This window comes from Ceratotherium simum, chromosome 24 (assembly GCF_057802395.1).
Source record: "Ceratotherium simum simum isolate JZ-2026a chromosome 24, ASM5780239v1, whole genome shotgun sequence".
Classification (NCBI taxonomy): Eukaryota; Metazoa; Chordata; class Mammalia; order Perissodactyla; family Rhinocerotidae; genus Ceratotherium; species Ceratotherium simum.
Genome location: NC_141923.1, coordinates 49,221,723 through 49,241,049, shown reverse-complemented (window position 1 = coordinate 49,241,049; position 19,327 = coordinate 49,221,723). Strand labels below are relative to the sequence as shown.

The following is a 19,327-nucleotide window of genomic DNA, read 5'->3' as shown; positions in this document are numbered from 1 at the left end:
ATGTAAATTTATTTATAAATCTCTGAATAAAATTAAAAAAATATAACCTGTATAGAAATCAACTGTTACTGACAAACCCAACAGCCTTCTCTAGACAGCTTAACAGAAAATGTCTCAGTTGACTGTGAATTGGCCTCTGAATTCCAGCTTGCCCTTCACTGATAGCCCTGGATAAGGAAGGCCAGATACAATTCTTTGAAGATGTTTAGCTGAATTCAGAACCAAAAATCCTACCTCCAGTTGGCTTCTCCGTTAGAATGGATGGCCAGCCTTATTTCACAGGCTGGGCAGTTGAGGTTTCAGATGAGATTAATTGCTCTGTTCCCTGGGGATGGAAAAGGAGGATCGTGACATTGATTCAGGGCTAAGATTTTGCAGGTAAAAATAGGGTCATAGAGGGGAATAAAGATTTCAGCAAATTGGTTTTTTGTTCTCTACAGTGGGAGTAATTTAAGAAGCAGATATTCTCTCACTCCAACTTCTCTTCCCTGTTCTCTATCTGTAATATCGCTGTAAAATTTCTCTCTATAAAAATTTCAGTCTTCTCTCTTTGCAGTCTGTTTATTATCATCTTTATGAATTCTTTGACTTCACCACCTCCTTGGCACCACAATGCTAGCCATTGTGATATTATTATAGATTCAGTTTTGCAATTTCATCCTCTTATCTCTATTTCCTCTGCCATTTCTTAGTTTTAGTTCTTATTGTATCTTATGCTTGAAAACATTTGAAGCCTACAGAGTATATCAGTTCCTTATTATCTCAACTTTTTATTATCTAAGTGCCCTCAACTATCACTTTTTTTAAAAAAGAAGTGAAACACATAATGGAAAAATACACTGTAATAAATTGACCACTTATAAAATTAAGTTCAACCTGAAATCCCTCCCCACTTAACAGAGACCATCTTTTATAATTCACCATGCTTTAGTTTGGGCAGGGTCAGTTTATCAATGATTTTTGGATGTTTTAAACCACATGAGACAAATACAGTGTAAGCTGAAATTCTTAATCTTGCAGAAGTTGTAGAATTTCCTGATGGTTAGGGAAGTTGATGGCAGAGAACCTGAATCATATGAAAAGTAGTTGATTAATTAGCACCGGACAGAGTTTGTTAATTTGGTAGTGATGATGATAAGACATACATATTGAAAAGATAACTTTGCATATCAGAGTGTTATCAGAGGCCAGTGGGAAAATTCATAATGTTCTCAAATACTACAAAAAATGAACATTTTTCATAAAAGATGTCATACATGATGGCATCATATACCTCTGTCAGAAAATTTTCAATGAAGAAAATTAACACGAGTCATTTTAATTCTAACAATTTGTTCATGCTTACTATTAGGTTAAAAAAACTTTTTAGAAATAAAGTGATAAGTGAAATACTTGCTTAACTTTTTAATTGTTTTAGGAAAAAGCTTTTTCACATTTAAAAAAATATTTATTTGTATTTATTTTATGCTGAATTTATTCCTGGGCCCAAAGACTTCTTTTAATTAACTAACACCAATTCTTTTCAAACTCTTTCAAAAAGTTGAAGAGGAGAGAATACTTCTAAAGTCATCCTATGGGGTTAGCACTACCCTGATATCAAAGCCAAAGACACTAAGAGAAAAGAAAACTACAGGTCAATATCTTTGATGAATATTGATACAAAAATCCTCAATAAAATAGTAACAAACCAAATTCAGCAGCATATTAAAAGGATTACACATCATTTTTAAGTGGGATTTATTCCTGGAATGCAAGGATGTTTCAATATATGAAAATGAATCAATGTAATAAACCACATTAACAGAATGAAGGAAAAAAACACATGATCATCTTGATGGATGCAGAAAAAGTGTTTGACAAAACTAAACATGCTTTCATGTTAAAAACACTAAAAACCCTCAGAGTAAAAGGAAGCTACTTCAACATAATAAAAGCCATATATAGAAATCCACAGAGAACATTGTATTCAAGGGTGAAAGACTGAAAGCTTTTCCTCTAAGATCAGGAACAAGGCAAGAATGCCCACTGTCACCACTTCTATTCAACACGGTATTAGAAGGTCTAGCCAAAGCAATTAGGCAAGAAAAAGAAAGAAATAACATTCTAATTGGAAAGGAAGATGTAATATTATATTTGTTTACAAATAATATCTTATATGTTGAAACCCCTAAAAATTCCACAGAAAAATGGTTATAACTAATAAATTCTGCAGTGTAGTGAGACACAAAATCAACATGCAAAAATTAGTTGTTCTTCTATACATTAATAACAAGTAATCTGAAAAAGAAATTTACAAACTTTACATTTTTATTTACAATATCATCAAAAAGAGTAAAATACTTAAGAATCAACTTACTCAAAGAGGTAAAAATTCCAATGATGTTTTTTGCAAAAATAGAAACATTTATCCTAAAATTCATATGGACTCTCAAGGGACCCTGAATAGCCAAAATAATCTAGAAAAAGAAGAACAATGAGAACTCACACTTCCTGATTTCAAAACTTACTATAAAGTAATCAAAACAGTGTGGTACTGGCATAAATACACACAATATACTAATGAAATAGTATAGAGAGCCCTGAAATAAACCTTTGCATATATGGTCAATTGATTTTTGACAAGGGTGCAAAGACCATTCATTGGAGAAAGGATAAGTTTTTCAACAAATGGTGCTGGGAATACTGGATGCCCACATGCCAAAGAATGAGGTTGGACCCTTACCTCACACCATATACAAAAATTAACTCAAAATGGATCAAAAATATAAATGTTAGAGTTGAAGCTATAAAATCCTTAGAAGAAAACACGGGGCAAAAGCTGCATGTCATTGGGTCCAAATGCCATTGCCAACAATGATTTCTTTAATATGACACCAAAGACATAAGCAACAAAAAAAATAACAAATTGGACTTCATTAAAATACAAAGGTTTTCTGTAGCACAAGATACAATCAACAGAGTAAAAAGACAACACACAGAATGGCTGAAAATATTTGCAAATCACATATCTGATAAGGGATTAATAACTAGAATATATAAAGAACTCCTACAGCTCAACAATAAAAAAAAACCCAATTTAAAAATGTACAAAGGACTTGAATACACGTTTCTCCAAAGATATAAAATGGCCAGTAAACAAATGAAAAGATGCTCAACATCACTAAGTATCAGGAAAATGCAAAATAAAACCACAATGAGATACCTCTTCACACCCATTAAGATAGTTACTGTCACAAAATCAGAAAATAACAAGTGTTGGCAAGGATGTTGACAAATTGGAACCCTTATACTCTGATGGTGAGAATATAAAACTGTGGAAAACAGTATGGCAGTTTCTTCAAAAATTAAAAATAGAATTACCATAGGATCTAGAAATTCCACTTATGGGTTCTGAAATAATAGAAAATATATTTATTGGTGTCTGCCTCCAGTTCCTATAACAAAGGTCCTAAAACCCTTGTAATTTCCTAAATGATAAGAACACTAGGAGCATCTCTTGTTCTAATATTTGTCTTTGACCCCATCCCTGACACAGAGCTCCTAAAACCCTTGTAATTTCCCAAGTGATAAGAACACTAGGAGAATCTTTTGTTCTATTGAGGCAACTCTGGGTGGGCTCTTGGATGGGGGCTGGTCATCAGAAAGACCAAGCCCTGATTAGAAGCTTGGAATTTTTAGCCCTACCCCTTATCCTCCAGAGAGGGGAGAGGGGCTAGAAACTGAGTTAATAATTGATCATGCCTGCATGAGGGAGCCTCCATAAAAATCCCAGTAGAAGGAGGTTCAGAGAGCTTCCAGGGTGGCAATGACAAGGAGTGCCTGGAGAGTGGTGCTCCTGAGGATGGCATGAAAGCTTTGTGCCCCTTCTCACACACCTTTCCCTATGCGCTACTTCCATCAGGCTGTTCTTGAGTTATATCCTTTTATAATAAACTGGTGATCTAGTAAATGTTTCTCTGAGTTTTGTGAGCCACTCTAGCAAATTAATCAAACCCAAGGAGGAGGTTGTGGGAACCTCTGGTTTACAGCCAGTCAGTCAGAAGTACAGGTAACAGCCTGGGCTTCTAACTGGCATCTGAAGTTGAGGTGAGGTTGGGTGGGTGTGCAGTCTTATAGGACTGAGCCCTTAACCTGTGGAATCAGATGTATCTCTGGGTTGACAGCATCAAATTGAGTTGAATTATCTGATGACCAGCTGGCATTCCAAGAATTGCTGATTGGAGGTGTGGGGAACCCTCCCACATGTGCAACAATGAATCTCAGAACACCATTTATGGGTATAGACCCAAAAGAACTGAACGCAGAGGTATAAAGACATGTATGTACACCTGTGTTAACAGCATTATTCAAAATAGCCAGAAGATGGAAGCAAGCCAGGTGTCCATCAACAGATGAATTGACCAAAAAAAATGTGGTGCATACACACAGTGGAATACTATTCACCCTTAAAAAGGAAGGAATTCTGACAAATGCTATGACATGGATGAACCTTGAGGACTTCATGCTAAGTGAAATAAAGCCAGCCACAAAAAGAAAAATACTGTATGATTCCACTCATATAAAGTACTTAGAGTAGTCAAATTTATAGGAATAGAAAGGAGAATGGTGGTTCCCAGGGGCAGGAGGGAGGGATAACAGGGAGTTGTTGCTTAATATGCACAGAGTTTCAGTGCAAGGTGAAAATAGTTCTGTGGATGGTTGGAGGCTATGGTTAAACAATAATGTGAATGTACTGAATGTCACTGAACTGTACAGTTAAAAATGGTTACAATGGTCAATTTTATGTTATGCATATTTTATGACCATTAAAAAAAATTATTTTCAACAAATGAACAAACACTAGCTACATGCAATAGCATGGATGAATATCACAACCATAATGCTGCATAAAAGAAACTATATTCAAAGGGCTATATATTTTATAATTCCATTTATATAAAATCCAAAAAAGAAAAAAAACTGAGGTCTGGCTTCCAGTAATGGTGGAGTAGCTTGTTGAACTAACACTCTCACAGATAACAATGATAAAATCTGTATAAAATATTATATATATTTATATAGAATCATGTATCTATATGTAAAACACATACAATAACTGTGTATTTGTGTGTGTGTATAAATCACTCCCAAAGCAAGCAGAACTGAGAGGGAGTCTTCCCTTAAATGATGAGAATTGCACCAGGAGATATTTGCAAGCTTGAGTCTTTTGCCTCAAAGCATTCCAAAATCTGTACATGGCCCAGACAGGGGAAAAACTACAGTCTTACTTGTAATGTTCGAGGATGTATTTTGGGGCTGGCAGAGTAGCTGGAAAGTTAGGGGTGAAATTCTGGAAGGGAGGGAGCCACAAAGAAGAAAATCTCAAAATACATATGAAAGTCTCCTCCCTACACACACCAAATTGGCAGATCTTTGAACAACACACATGCAGGGTAGGCCCCAGAGGGCCTAGTGTAAAAACAGCAGTTGGAAGACGAAAGAACTGAATGAGGATTTCAGCTATGCCCACTGTAAAGGAGATAGGATTGGAGTTTCCATCCAGCCAAGTTAACACCCGGCTATAAAAATAACAACACTCTTCAAAGGAAGACAATAGAATCCAGAGTCTCTATAACTATCATTCATGGTTTCCAGTACACAATTTAAAAAATCATGAGATTTGAAGAAATAGGAAATTGTAATCCATATGTGACCAAAAGCAGGCATTAGAAACTATCCCCAATGTGTTGCAATTAGCAGACAAGGATAAGAAAGCAGCTATTATAAAGATGATCATGGTGGTAAAGAAAAGTATTCTCATAATGAATGAACAGATGTGGAAACTTAGCAGAGAAATGGAAATTACAAAAAAGAATCAAATAGGAAGATGAAGTTAAAAAAGTACTTTGAGTTTACCAGTAGATTAGAAACAGTAGAAGAAACATGAAGATAGAGCAATAGAAATTATCCAGTCTGAAGAAACGAATGTAAAAATTTTGAAGAAAAATGAAGAGAGCCTTACAACCTGTGAGATGATTGAGTCCCCCAGGCGAGATGAGAGAGACAGAAAAATTAAATGAGGCAGAAAAGCAAATCAATAAGCAATAGAATAAAACTTCCAAAATTTGGTGGAAAATCTAAAATTTTAGATCCAAGAAGTCAGCAAACCCACAAAATAAAATACAAAATAAAACCATACCTAGGCACATGATAGTCAAGCTGCTAAAATCCAAAGATAAAAAGAAAATCTTGAAAGCATTCACAGAAATACATATATGCAGAGGAAGACATTACATACAGGGAGAAATAATGTGAATGATGGATGATATATTATCAAAAACAAAACAGACAAATCAACAACAAAATGACATCTTTCAAGTGCAAAAAGAAAACGCAAAAGTCAACACAGGATTCTGTATTTAGCAGAACTCACTTTCAAAAAGGAAGCAGAAGCCACAATAAGATAACACACACCTATTAGGTGGCTAAAATAAAAAATAAAATCACAAATACCAAATGCTGGTGAGGACTAGGAGCAACTAGAACTGGGAACGCAACACAATAGTTGCATTTGGAAAACAGTTTAGCAGGTTCTTATAAAGTTAAACGTACACTTATTATATGACTCAGATATCCCACTCCTAGAGATTTACTGAAGCAAATTGAAAGCTAATGTTTAAACAAAAATCTTTGTGTGAATCTTCATAGCCATTTTATTCATAATTGACACAAGCTGGAAATAAACTAAATGTTCTTCATCAGGTGAATGGAGAAACTGTGGTGCATCGGTACATTTGAATACTACTTGGCAATAAAAAGGATAAACTCTTGATTCACACAACAACATGGATGAATCTTGGATACATTTCTCTAAGTGAAGGAAGCCAGATTCAAAAGGCTATATGGTATATGATTCCATTTATATGACTTTCTAGAAAAGGCAGAATTACAGGGATGGAAAATGATCAGTGGTTGCCAAGGGATGGAGTAGGGAAAGGGGTTGACTACAAAGGGACAGTATGAGAGAATTTTGGGGGAGAAAAAACCAGCTCTGTATGGTACTGTAGAGGTGGATACATGACCACAAAGTTGTCAAAACCCATAGAACTGTACACCGCAAAGAGTGAATTTTACTGTGCAAATTTTAAAAATCAATCAGGATGCTGGGGAATTCAGATGGAACGTAGAGACAAATGAATCTCACTGTATTACAAGCACGTGACATAACCAAACAGAAGGGGTGGGGATGAAAGGTCCTGGCCTAAGTAACTTAGGAAGACAGTGTTTTGATGGGATACTGTAAAACTAAAGTACTGGACACAAACACTGTACTCTAGGTGGTAAATTTGTTTTTCATAAGGATATGGATTAGCAATTCTGAAACTAGTTGACACATTAGTAAATATACTGTAGCTAACTGGAGTTAAGTTTCTCACTGTTAGTGAAAGAAGTTACAAATAAACAAAAAGAGAATGATGGAATAAACTCTGTGGTGCTGGATTGGAGTTGGAAGTATCAGTATGAATACATATCTCTTTTAATATATCTATCCAGATAGATTGATAGATAGGCTGATAGATCGATAGATAGATGTGTATACCTGAGTTTATATTCATACATACATTTCCAAGCTCTGCTGAGAGGGTCCAGAAGCAGTGACACCCTAGTATCAATGAGCACACCTAGCTCGCAGATCTGGGTTTCTAAATATCATTCTCCAATAAAAAGAACCAGGTTTTCTTGGAGAAATGGCTAATTCTAGGGCTGGAGATGGAAAATACAAGATGAGCCTGGAACATCTTGTAGTGCCAGAGAGTAGGAAAGTGCCTGAAAAAAAACACAGAAAATGATGAGATGTTTCAAAAGGAATCAATCTGAAAGACATCCCAATGGCTCAAGCTGGAAAACTGTGAGCAACAAAATAAACAATGGTAGCATTGGATTATTACCCAGAGAATAAAATACATATCCATGAGTCTATACTGATATAAAAAAGATTAAATAAGAAAGGAAGGAAAGGAAGAAAAAAAGGGAGAAAGAAAAGAATGAGAGAAAGACAGGAAGAAGGAAGGGGGAGGGAGGGGGGGAGTCTTCCTCACAGAATTCCAAATAATAAATGCAGCTGGATAGCATGAAATAGAAAATCGCCACTAGAACACCACAGTAATAATTACTGTGGGCAAGACTGACTGATGAATGCAAAAACTGTGGGTGAAACTTAAAGAAGAAATAGTACATTTGCAGAGCCTCAAAGCATCTCCCTCCAAATACTTAAGTTTTTTCTTTTAATTTCTTTAAAAGACCTATGACTATTTAAAGCAAAGATTATAACACTGTATTGTGGAATTTATATCACAGGTAGATGTAAAATTTATGACAACAATAGCACAAAGGACAGACAGAGGTAAATAGAACTGTTCTGTAGCAAGGCTTCCATATTTTACATTGATTAAACTGGTGCACTATTAAGTCTAGGTAGGCTGTGATATGTCAAAGATGCATATTGTAATCTGGATTAACCACTAAAAAATGCAAAGGTGTCTCACTTAAATGCCAATAAAGTAATTAAACAGCATACAAAAAGGGTTTGTATAAGAATGTTCGCAGGAGATGACCTGCACGTCCCCAGGAGAAAGATGAGCGCACTGCGGGGCATCCACAGAGCAGAACACCCTGAGCCCTGCTGAGGAGCAAACGCTGACACACACATGCTGGGTGAGTCTCATCAACCTCGTGGCAAGGGAGGCAAGCTGGACAGAAAACAATACACGTAGGATGATTTCAGCCAAGATGAACTTATGGTGAAAAAACCAGAACAGTGGTTGCCTCGGGGGAAGAAAAAAATTGCCTGGGAAGGAACAGGAAGGGGTTTTCTGGGGTGATGGAAATATTCTATTCTTAAAGGAGTGAAGGTTATATGGGCATGTTTATTTGCCAAAACTGTAAGGTTGATATTTGTGCCTTTCAGTGTGCGTAGATCTTACCCCCACACACACACAAAGGACTAAATAATAAAGTGAGGTAGGAATGGGATGGAGTGTGGATGAAACCAAAATGCAGATGATTAGTAGTTGTTGAAGCTGGGTGACAGCCTACTATGCTATTTTGTTTATTTTGTACATTGTTTAAATTGTTCTGTAATAAAACACTTGTATAAGAAGACAAACTCGATATACAGTGTTTGCTGGCAAGATACTGGTTACCTTTGGGGAGGAAGGAGGGAGAAAGGGATTGTGGGGGCCTGAGTGAACCTGGTGATAGTTCTTGGTCACACAAGTATGTTCGCTTTGTAATAATTCTTTGAGATTCACATGGATGACATCTGCATATATTTCTGTACGCAAGTTATACATCAATAAACATTTTAAATCCTGCATATTTGCACAAAGATCCTAACTCAATATCTAAGAATAACAGTAGGGTTTTGTTTTAAAGTGGAACACATTCACTCATGACATTATCAGATGGATTTTAATACTCCCAAGTATCTATTAATGCCCTCACCCTTGTGTGGCCCCCTGGGTCTTTCCATTTTTGCCTGAATTTGGTAAGTGGCATGGCTTTGAGTTTTTATGATGCCATCTTTCTCCAGCAAGGTCCACCCCCAAGACGATGCTCACCAAGGCCTCGACACCTAACACAGTGCCGTGTTCACAGCATGCACTCAAGACCCGTGGAACTGGGTTGAATGAGGAACAAAACGAGGAGCACATGATGTTCATAACTTATGCCTAGGTGCCATATCGTGACTTAGGAAATTGGTAGAGTTTTTCGATAGATTTGCTATGCCTTCTAATTTTTCCTATTTAAAACAATGGGAAATAGAGTCTCCAAGTTCTTTCTCAGAGACCATCTGACATTTCAGGCACAGATTACCGACAAATATTAATGCCATATGACTTTCCTACTTCATCTTAGTGTTAAGTTTTTAATTCCTTACCTTGGAAATGACCTAACTTTGCTTCTTCCAAATCTTGTAGTAATACTGATGCTCCAGAAAGTCGGGCCACGGATATTCTGCTGTTGTGCATCCTCTCTGCAAAGAAGTGGAGCTGCGCATCCCCCAGTCTAGAAGGGTGTGGTGCTGTAGTATTTGGAGTCAATCAGAGAAGCTAAATGGAAAAACGACTCAAGAGAATTATCGCTATAACCCCCAAGAGCAACAAATTATTTTGCTTAATTATTTTGTGATTCTGAGGGTATATTTAAAAGGGGATATTAAAACTGTTTCTCAAGGAGCCAGCCCTATAGTAGAGCAGAAATAGCATATTACCTTCCTAAACAAACTTCCCCGACATTGTGGGAACGACCAAAGGGAAGTTTCAGTGCTGTTGCCTGTGTTAATGAGGCCAAGAGGTCCACACTGGGATAAGGAAGTCCAGTGAACAAGCCTGTGTGCAGCATCGGAGAAGGGGCGTGCGTGTGGTGCCCTGAAGTGGCTTAGGAGTCACTTACCAGTGCACCTAAGTTTCCCGTCTGTATATGCAGGAATTGGGGCTGTCCACTGTGATGTTTTCTCCTTTTTATGACATGGCTCACGGCAGTCCTTCTAAGATGCCTGACCAAGGTATAGGCCCTTCAGGCGGGTGGGGTCCAAAAGGAGGATCTCTGCAGCGACCCTGACCACGGGGTCCAGAGGGAGGATCATGGCAGCCTGGAGGGATGGAGGGGATGGTAGGACAGGTGGCCTTGAAAAGGCAAATTCCAGGATCCCAGTCACCTGGTATTTCCATTTTAGATATTGAATTTACATTTCAAATACTGACCAGGGAGCTTCCACGAGGGCTGCAAGCATCCTCAGCAATAGCCAGGTTGGAGATCCCTACCCCTACCTGAGTGCCAGCCTCAAGGGATGCAGCCCAACCACACTGTGCATACTCTGCCGGGTGGGCAGGGCATGGAGGGTGGGTGTGGCATAGGGAAGAGGCAGGGTACAGGGTGGGGTGGAGAAGGAGAGTGGAGCCCAGGGGTGGATGGACAAGGCGGGAGTTGAGGCCCCTAGCTGTGCATGCTGAGAGCTTTTGTCTCTTAACCGCTCCCAGCTGGCAGGCTGCAGGGCTGCAGGACTACAACTCCCAGGATGCTCTGGGCATGGGGCGGTGCCTAGCCCTGAGGGGAGGAGAAGAAGGCAGTGTCCGCTTGGCCAAGGGCCAAACCACCGTTGGCTGCGGACCCTTGCCCTGCACCTGCTCCACGTTGACTGAGTCCGGAGGGATGTGACGGGATGAGAGGGACCAGGGAGTTAGGAGGGTGTGGCGGCTGCATGGGCAGCCGCGGGCCTGCAGCGTGCAACTGCTTTTGTCCAAAATTGAAGCCGGGCTGGTGCCTCTTCCCCACCGCCTCCCTCCGTTGCTTGATTCCTCTTCCCACCTGTGTGCCTGTGGGTCTTTCCACAGCGTTCTACCTAGTCCAGGCCAGGTAATTCTCTAAAGTGCTTATGGGAACTGGTTTGACATCCCAGAAACTTTCCACTTTGCCTGCTGCCCTCTGCCTTCTCCAGGCAAAGTGCCATCATTTCATCAGCTTTTGGGAGACATTCGCCCTTGTGGCCCCTCTTGCAAGCACAACTTAAGAGCTTTGGTGGGTGGTAACATTGGCTGTTGCTTGCCTTTTTTGCAGGTGTGGAAGTTGAGGCATCTGAGAGGTTAATCATTGGTTTCCCCAGGATCCGCTAAGAGCAGAGGAGAACAACCCAATTCCCAGGCAAGTATCTAGTAGGCCGTTTTCACCAACACATTCCAGTGCCGAGGCCTCCGAAACAGCACCCTTAAGATGAGAATAACTTAAGCATTTTGCCCTTTAGATTGATCGCCTAATCCCAGCTCAGGCCTGAGTGGCCAGTCTCTCAGGGACACAGGTGGCGACTCTGATCCCTCAGGAAGAGACCAGTGGTCCAGCTTTGGGAGAGGGATGTTCAAGGTAGACAGCACTTGGGCAGCATTTGAAACCCGTCAGCTTTAACATCTCTGCTTTGGATTCCAGCAAGGTTCCAGGATAAACACACCCAGGGATAGTCACATGTACCGTATTCTTTAAAAATTGATTAGTGAAAGGAACAGAGCATAAAATATCCTGCTTATTTGCAAAAGATGAAATGCAAGGAAGACCTTCTTGTTAATTTTTTTCTGTTCATTCTCTTGCCTGTACTGTATGCTTGAATGCAGAAACAAAAAATTTGAATGGCCAAATTTTCTTTTCCTGAGATTGGTAAATTAACTTAAAAGTTTTATTAAAACCTGTGGAGGAATGGTTAGCAGCCTTCATGATTTATGTCCTCCCTAAATATCTGGGCATTGATCTACATGGAAAAAAGTCCTTGTTTATACTACACATCCCAGTAGGTTATATTTCCGATTCCTGAATGTGGGATATTATCAAAACAACTGAAAAACCTGGTCATGGAAACTGGACTCTGTCACTTTGTCAAGAATTTGCCTCTTTATGAATTAATGACACACGAATTCTTTAACATTTTTGTAAAGAACGGACGAGAAACTCTGTAGTATCTCTGAATGTGGCAAGATGGGGAAGTCTCGTTACACCACATCCTCGGCTTCTTCTCTCGTGTTCAATAGGCCCGGGTGATAGTCCGTGTTGTCAGGTGCAGCGCCGCTCCCCCAGCCCCCAGTGTTCCATCCTACTCTGGCCTGTGCCCTCTTCAGGGGGTTCTGATGACTCTCGTCCACAAGGGTTGGAAAGAGACATTGTAACATGAGGATATTCATCATCTTAAAACAAGGATTAATGGAGAGGAAAGTCTCGGGGTCTGTGTGCTCTGATGCACTGCTGTTGGGGTGTGGCTGCAGTGACCACTGTGCTCCCAGCAGTCCCCACAATGGCTGTCTCAGACGTTTCATCTCCTGGCACAACCACAACAGCTGTTGACAGAGCTGGGCGCTCGTCGTGGTTCAGTGTCTTCCGTCTGATTTTGTGGATCTGACCCTCCTCTGCTTGCCCCCTTCCCATTCCTACCTGCTGCATTGATTGCTTTCTAGTTGTTTCCTAGGAGCCACTGTGTGTAACTGTATTTCACAGTGTCTTTAGGGACCCACCCTCACTACACGAGTCACTACAACAGCCACTTATCCTGGTGTAGCCCGTGTTCGTCCTCTCCAGTGGAGCTGTGAAGAACCCTGCCTACTTGGAGCTCCTCTCATTCTCATGCTGCTGGGGCTGTTTACGAAGCTGGGCATCTCGTCTTTGGTCTCATCAAGATTATTCTTTTCATCGATTATTTTGAAGTCGGATACGACTTTGTTAATAATGTGGACACTGGCTGTCACAGGCACTTTTATGTATCTTCCCCAACAGCTCTGTGAAGTAGGCCTCTGATCCCCATTTTACAGGGGGGGGACACTGAGGCTCAGAGAGTTCGAGTAGCTTCCTTCACACAGTTTCTTGGTGCATTTTGAGTCTCCACCTGGAACTCAGCCTCTCAGGTGTGTGCACTTAGCTGGTGTTCCACTTTGTCACCTCTCCAAAGGCACAGGCCCCATCCTGAGTCCACTGTCTCCTTGATGGGAGTCAACCTGCGCAAACAGGTCCCGGGCAGGGAGTGGGCTAGCATGGCATGGTCCTCTAGCCTACCCTAGGCAGGTTCTAGGTTCATTGCGAGAGCTGGAGCAGTGGAAGATACTGACCGTCATTCACCTGGAAGGCTTGTTATGTAGAAATACTCCACTGACTTTTTGCAGGTGTCATGTCTTCTTTGTCTTCATTGCTCCTCTGGGCTTTCTCCTACAGTCCGTGCTGTGCAGTAACATACAGTACAGAGACTGGTGAACATAATACTGTTGCCCTGCACCAAATGGTCACATCACTCATTTTTCTAATTATGAAACAAATACATGCTGTAAAAAAAGTCAAATTACACAGATCTATGTAGAGTAAAGTGAAGCCTTCTCCTTCCATCCCCTTCCGTGCAGACTCACTCCCCTACTCAGAAGGAACTATTGTTAAGATGTTGCGGCTTATTCTTCTGGACATTTCCTATGAATTTATAAATACACATAAAGTTTTTTTTAACATAAATTACATAACTACATCGTTTTGCAATTTGCTGTTTCCCAAACCATATATCATAGACGTCTCTCCTTATCCGTGCACGTCACTCTAACTTAGCTTTTTAGACGTTTTAGAGGTACTTCAAAGAACAGGAATGCCATGATCTGTTTATTTCTTCTTTGATAGAGATGGGATGATATCCAGTTTCACTATTATACATAACGCTGCAGTAAGATCCTTGTATGGAATTTATTACACTGCTATTCAACTGCTCAATTTGCTTTGTTTCCTTTTAGTCAAAGACTATGATATATTTTTAACATTTTTATGGTAATTATTTTATAGGGAAATTAATTTTATCACTGAATAAAGACATTTATGGGGAAACTGGACTTCAAGGTCATCCATCTCAGTACTCTGGAGAAAAATCTTCAAACTTAGAAGGTATTCTGCTTGCTCCATCACACTCTAACTAGTCATGTTAACAATTTAAAGTTGAATGTTTGAATAGCCTCTACTCTCTCTGTTCCGAAGAAGGATGCCTTTTTCTTGTCTTGAAAGCTTCTGACTCCAGGGGCTCTCAGTTGGGCTTCAGAGAGGATAAATAAGATATTGGTGTTGTATCTGTTTCTCTTCAGCTGCAGGCTGCGTCTTCTAAAGATCATAGATTTGAACATGGTCCAATCGATATGTATGATTTGGGTCAAAAATTTAAAGTAATGAACCCAAGATAGGAATCTATAACTTTGGTTCTTAATAAAGAATTTCCTTTGATATCCTTAAGTCTCTGTGATTACTAGTAAAAACTCACCTATGGGTGAAGAGATGTGATTCTGCTGGCAATGTCTGGCTTGAACATCCATAGTTAATTAAGCCTGCCACATCTGTAGGTAGATTAGGCTCGACCTCTTGATGACCTCTGCCCTTGGTCTTTGACCTGGGAAAAATAAGAATTTTTAAAAGCTGCTGTTATTGACACTCAATGCTAGAAATCCCCATTAAAGACTGAGTTTGATTTGGTAAACCAGAGGGAGTATAAGCAGAACAAACTCTTTAATATCTATAAAATTTCAAAAAATTCTAATTTTTAAAAATATAACTCTATTTTTGCCACAGTGCAAACTGTGTATATATGAATGAAATATCCCTCTGTCCATTTCTTAACTTGTTTCCATTGATTTGATGGATTTATCCTCTAATCCAGATTCCAAGTGTGAAAGAACATCTTGGTCCCTCAAAGAAAATAAGCCATTGAAATTTGATTTTCTTTTAGCTCGGCATCCTACAGGTTTGAGGAATAAATTTTCATGTAATGATACAATGATTCTGAAATATAATTGTTAATTAGAGGGGTGTAAGGGATGACTGAATGGTGGTTCATCCCCATGGTCAAGGAGGGGTATTGTACACATGGACGTGTAAACACGATTCAGGAAGCTGCTTCAGCCCCGTGACATCCCTGAGAACCACAGTGCAGGAGGATCTAGGCACACAGCCATCTGCCTCGATCTCCTGGGTTACATGTAGATCCAGGTGTCTTGAGAGTGGCTTCAGAGCAGCTACCTTTTATATTTCTCCCCTTCCTTCTCTCCAGCTTATCTCAAACAGTCCTGACTATCATATTTTAAAGACCAATTATAGTTATTTACATGAGCTGCTTGTTTATTATTGCAGAGTAATAATCAGGCATACCATTAAATATCATTTAATCTACCTAATTAAATTTGTTGTACCTTTTATTTGGTTAGAACACTAAGTTTAGTTTAGAGTTTGTTATTCACCAAATGTGTTAATCTGCTTACAACTGCCATGTGCCTCACTCCTCTTAGAAGTGTATCTTTGGCCCATCAGAAGATTTTAATGAATCCAATCATCATAAATTAAGATAATGTACTGTCTTTTGGATGATCGGGAGGCACATGGGTCCATTTTGGAAATATGCCCATCTGTCTTTGCTCCCCATGGGAAGTTTCTGGTCACTAGGTCTCCGGATGGCTTGCACAAGCCCTAGGTCTATAATAGCTTGGTGCTTCTCCTTATACTTGGGGTAGAAATAAAAGAGGTCAGAGAGACTTACTGAAGTTTTGGAGACTTGTGACGTCTTCTATGAAGACCATCCATGCATAATGGTCTGGATAGCTCTCTGTTCCTAAGACTACTAGTTACTTTAAGGGTTTGTCAGTGTTATGAGAGGTTCGGGGATTCGATCAGAGACGTAAAAGAAACCTTCCACTCCAAGCAAATGGGCTGAAGGTATATTTTATTATATAGAGGATAGTAAAGGCGATAATCCGCAAACAGATCCGAATAGGTCAAATAATAAGAGGGAAAAAACACCAGCTCAACTGGAAAGGGAAAACATCCACATAGGCTGAGATAGCAGCAGATTTGAATAGGTCATATAATAAGAGGGAAAAACATCAGATCGATCGGAAAGGGAAACACCAGATTGACTGAAGGGAAATGACACAAATCAACTGGAAAGAGAAACACCAGGTTGACCGAAAAGAGAACACATCAGACCAATTACTTCACAATAAATCAATTACTCACAACATCCACGCCCCACCGCCGGGAGAGTCCTGCCAATCGACACAGCTGGGGAAAGGATCACACATCCTGGGCAAGGCGTCCCTTCCACAGGTGGAACTCTCACCAGGTCTCGGTCCCCAGGAGTTATTTATAGCATCAATAATCTCCAGAGTAAGCAGTTACAGAGCTTTTTTTCAGAGCAAGCATCTAGTATTCCCATGCACAAATGGTTATCAGTGGCGTACGTGTGCACTGAGGCCCCTGCCCCCCGCGCTGTCGGCCCAGCCCAGTAGTTGTGTACATGTATTGTTTACCTTGTTTATCGTCCCAGCCCGGCACAGACGGCCAATCTGCACCAGGCTGCGGCGCCCGAAATGCCTTGAAATTTTTACACATTGCAACTATCTCCATGGGAGAAGGGCCAGTTCCCACCATGCAGAAAGCAGCTTTTATATTTCTTTTTGTGCTGGTGGCTGTAGGTCAATGGAGCAGCCAAACATGGCTGTACTCATGTCAAGACAGTCAGGAACTGTGAAAGGTCTGATATTTTACCTTACCTGCAAACCAGTAAGTCAGCCTACCACGGTCTTACAGATGTTGGCAAAAGATACGAGACCCATGGGTCAGAGACAAAGGACTTAATGACAGAGCAATAGCAGTGTCCAGAGTATCAGCATTTGCACTGGTTCACTAAATCCCACTTCCTACAGGGTGATACACAGTGGCCCAGGTGACACGCAGAGGGTTGCAAGATCTCAGAGCTTAAGGATCTCAAATCTTTGATAACAGGCAGGAAGTCTGCTGACCTTTGCCTCGGGGGTGTGTGTTGTTTTTATTATACCGGGCAGTAAGCAAGCCTGCCCTTTGCTCCAGAGGAGGCCACTATTTCTATCTTCCAAGGCTGACAGCTCTACACACATCCTTGAAAAGATAATCTGGTCTTACTGGCTTTCAAAGATAAGCTTGAATGAGACTTGATCATCATTCAGTTCTTCTGTTTCCTTTATTGAGATTGTGCAAATATGCTCTTTTCTCTGTAAAGGTCACTAACTTTATTCATACATAAGGGATGCTTTTGGTTTTATTTATTAAATTGAAATTTTCTCATTAGAGCAAATGATGAAACTATTATGGGTTGGATGTGAAAGTATGCTTTTCCAGGATAAATGTGAAAGATCAGTGCTCACAGAACTTTGCCACAAGGAGCTCATAGCAACTTGAATGATTTTAATTTGAATACTGTTTTGTACAACTTTCTTCCATCTTACTTCATCCTCTCTGCTTCCTCTAACTCCCATATGGGAATGGGGCAGTCTCAGGGATTCACTGAACTCATTTACAATATTCAAATGGTTTCATCTGTTGTGTTTTGTTTTGTTTTTTTCCTAGGGGTGAGCCAGCAATTTGCTCAACAAACCTCCAGGTGATTCTTTTTTTGTGTGAGGAAGATCAGCCCTGAGCTAACATCCATGCTAATCCTCCTCTTTTTGCTGAGGAAGACCAGCTCTGAGCTAATATCTATTGCCAATCCTCCTCCTTTTTTTCCCCAAAACCCCAGTAGATAGTTGTATGTCGTAGTTGCACATCCTTCTTAGTTGCTGTACGTGGGACGCGGCCTCAGGATGGCCAGAGAAGCGGTGCATCGGTGCGCACCCGGGGATCCCAACCCGGGCCGCCAGTAGTGGAGCGCGCGCACTTAACACCTAAGCCACGGGGCCGGCCCCCTGTTGTTTTTTTAATTGAGGTAAAGTTGACATACAACATTATTAGTTTCAGGGGTACAACATAATGATTCAATGATTGTCTATATGTTGAAATGATCACCACAATAAGTCCAGTTAACATCTGTCCCCATACATAGTTACAAATTTTTTTCTCTTGTGATGAGGATATGGCGTGTTTCAAGATGCAGAAGAATCAACGAAGTTGTCATACTTTCCCATATACAGCTTGATGAATTTGGACATAAGTATATACCCTTGAGACTGTCACCACCATCAAGGCCACAAACATATCCATCACCTCCCAAAGTTTTCTCTCACCTCCTTTATTACTATTATTGTGTGGTAAGAACTCTTAATATCTACTCTATTAGCAAATGTAATGTATGCAATACAGTCTTGTCAGCTGTAGGCACTATGCCATATCCTACATCTCCAGAACTTAGATTTATCTTGATAATTGAAACTTTGTATCCTTTGACCATCAGCTCCCCATTTCTCCATCCCCCCAGCCCCTGGCAATCACCATTTTAACCTCTGCTTGTATGAGTTTGACTATTTTAGATTCCACATATAAGCGAGTATTTTCCTTTCTCTGTCTGCCTTATTTCACTTAGCATAATGTCTTCTAGGTCCATCCATGTTGTCAAAAATGAAAGGAATTCCTTCTTTTTTCAAAGTTGACTAATATTCCATTTCTTTAGCTATTCATCCATCAGTGACATCTAGGTTACCTCCGTATCTTGGGTTTTGTGAATTAGCTGCAATGAACATTAGAGTGCAGGTATATCTTTGAGACCCTGATTTCAATTCCTGTGGGTATATACCAGAAGTGGGATTGTTGGATCATACGCTAGTTTTAATTTTTGGAGCAAACTCCATCCTATTTTCCATAATGGCTGTACTAGTTTACATTCCCACAAGGGTTCCTTTTTTCCACATCTTCACCAACATTTGTCATCTTTAGTTTTTTTTTGATAATCGCCATCTTAGCAGGTATGAAGTGATAGCTCATTGTGGTGTTGATTTGCATTCCCTGATTAGTGATGCCGAACAACTTTTCAGACACCTATTGGCCACTTGTATGTCTT

At 40.0% G+C, this 19,327-nt stretch overlaps 1 protein-coding gene across 1 annotated transcript in view; it reads right to left on the bottom strand.

Annotated features, from left to right (window-relative positions):
- Window positions 1–1,491: 1,491 nt before the first annotated feature.
- Window positions 1,492–19,327, bottom strand: part of LOC147913956 (ral guanine nucleotide dissociation stimulator-like) — a 34,887-nt gene continuing 17,051 nt past the window's right edge. The window contains exons 8-11 of the transcript XR_015556214.1: window positions 14,795–14,920; window positions 10,435–10,633; window positions 9,920–10,091; window positions 1,492–2,438 (exon numbers count right to left, since the gene is read on the bottom strand). The gene's annotated coding sequence lies outside the window, so the exon portion shown is untranslated. The remainder of the gene's footprint in view (window positions 2,439–9,919; window positions 10,092–10,434; window positions 10,634–14,794; window positions 14,921–19,327) is intronic.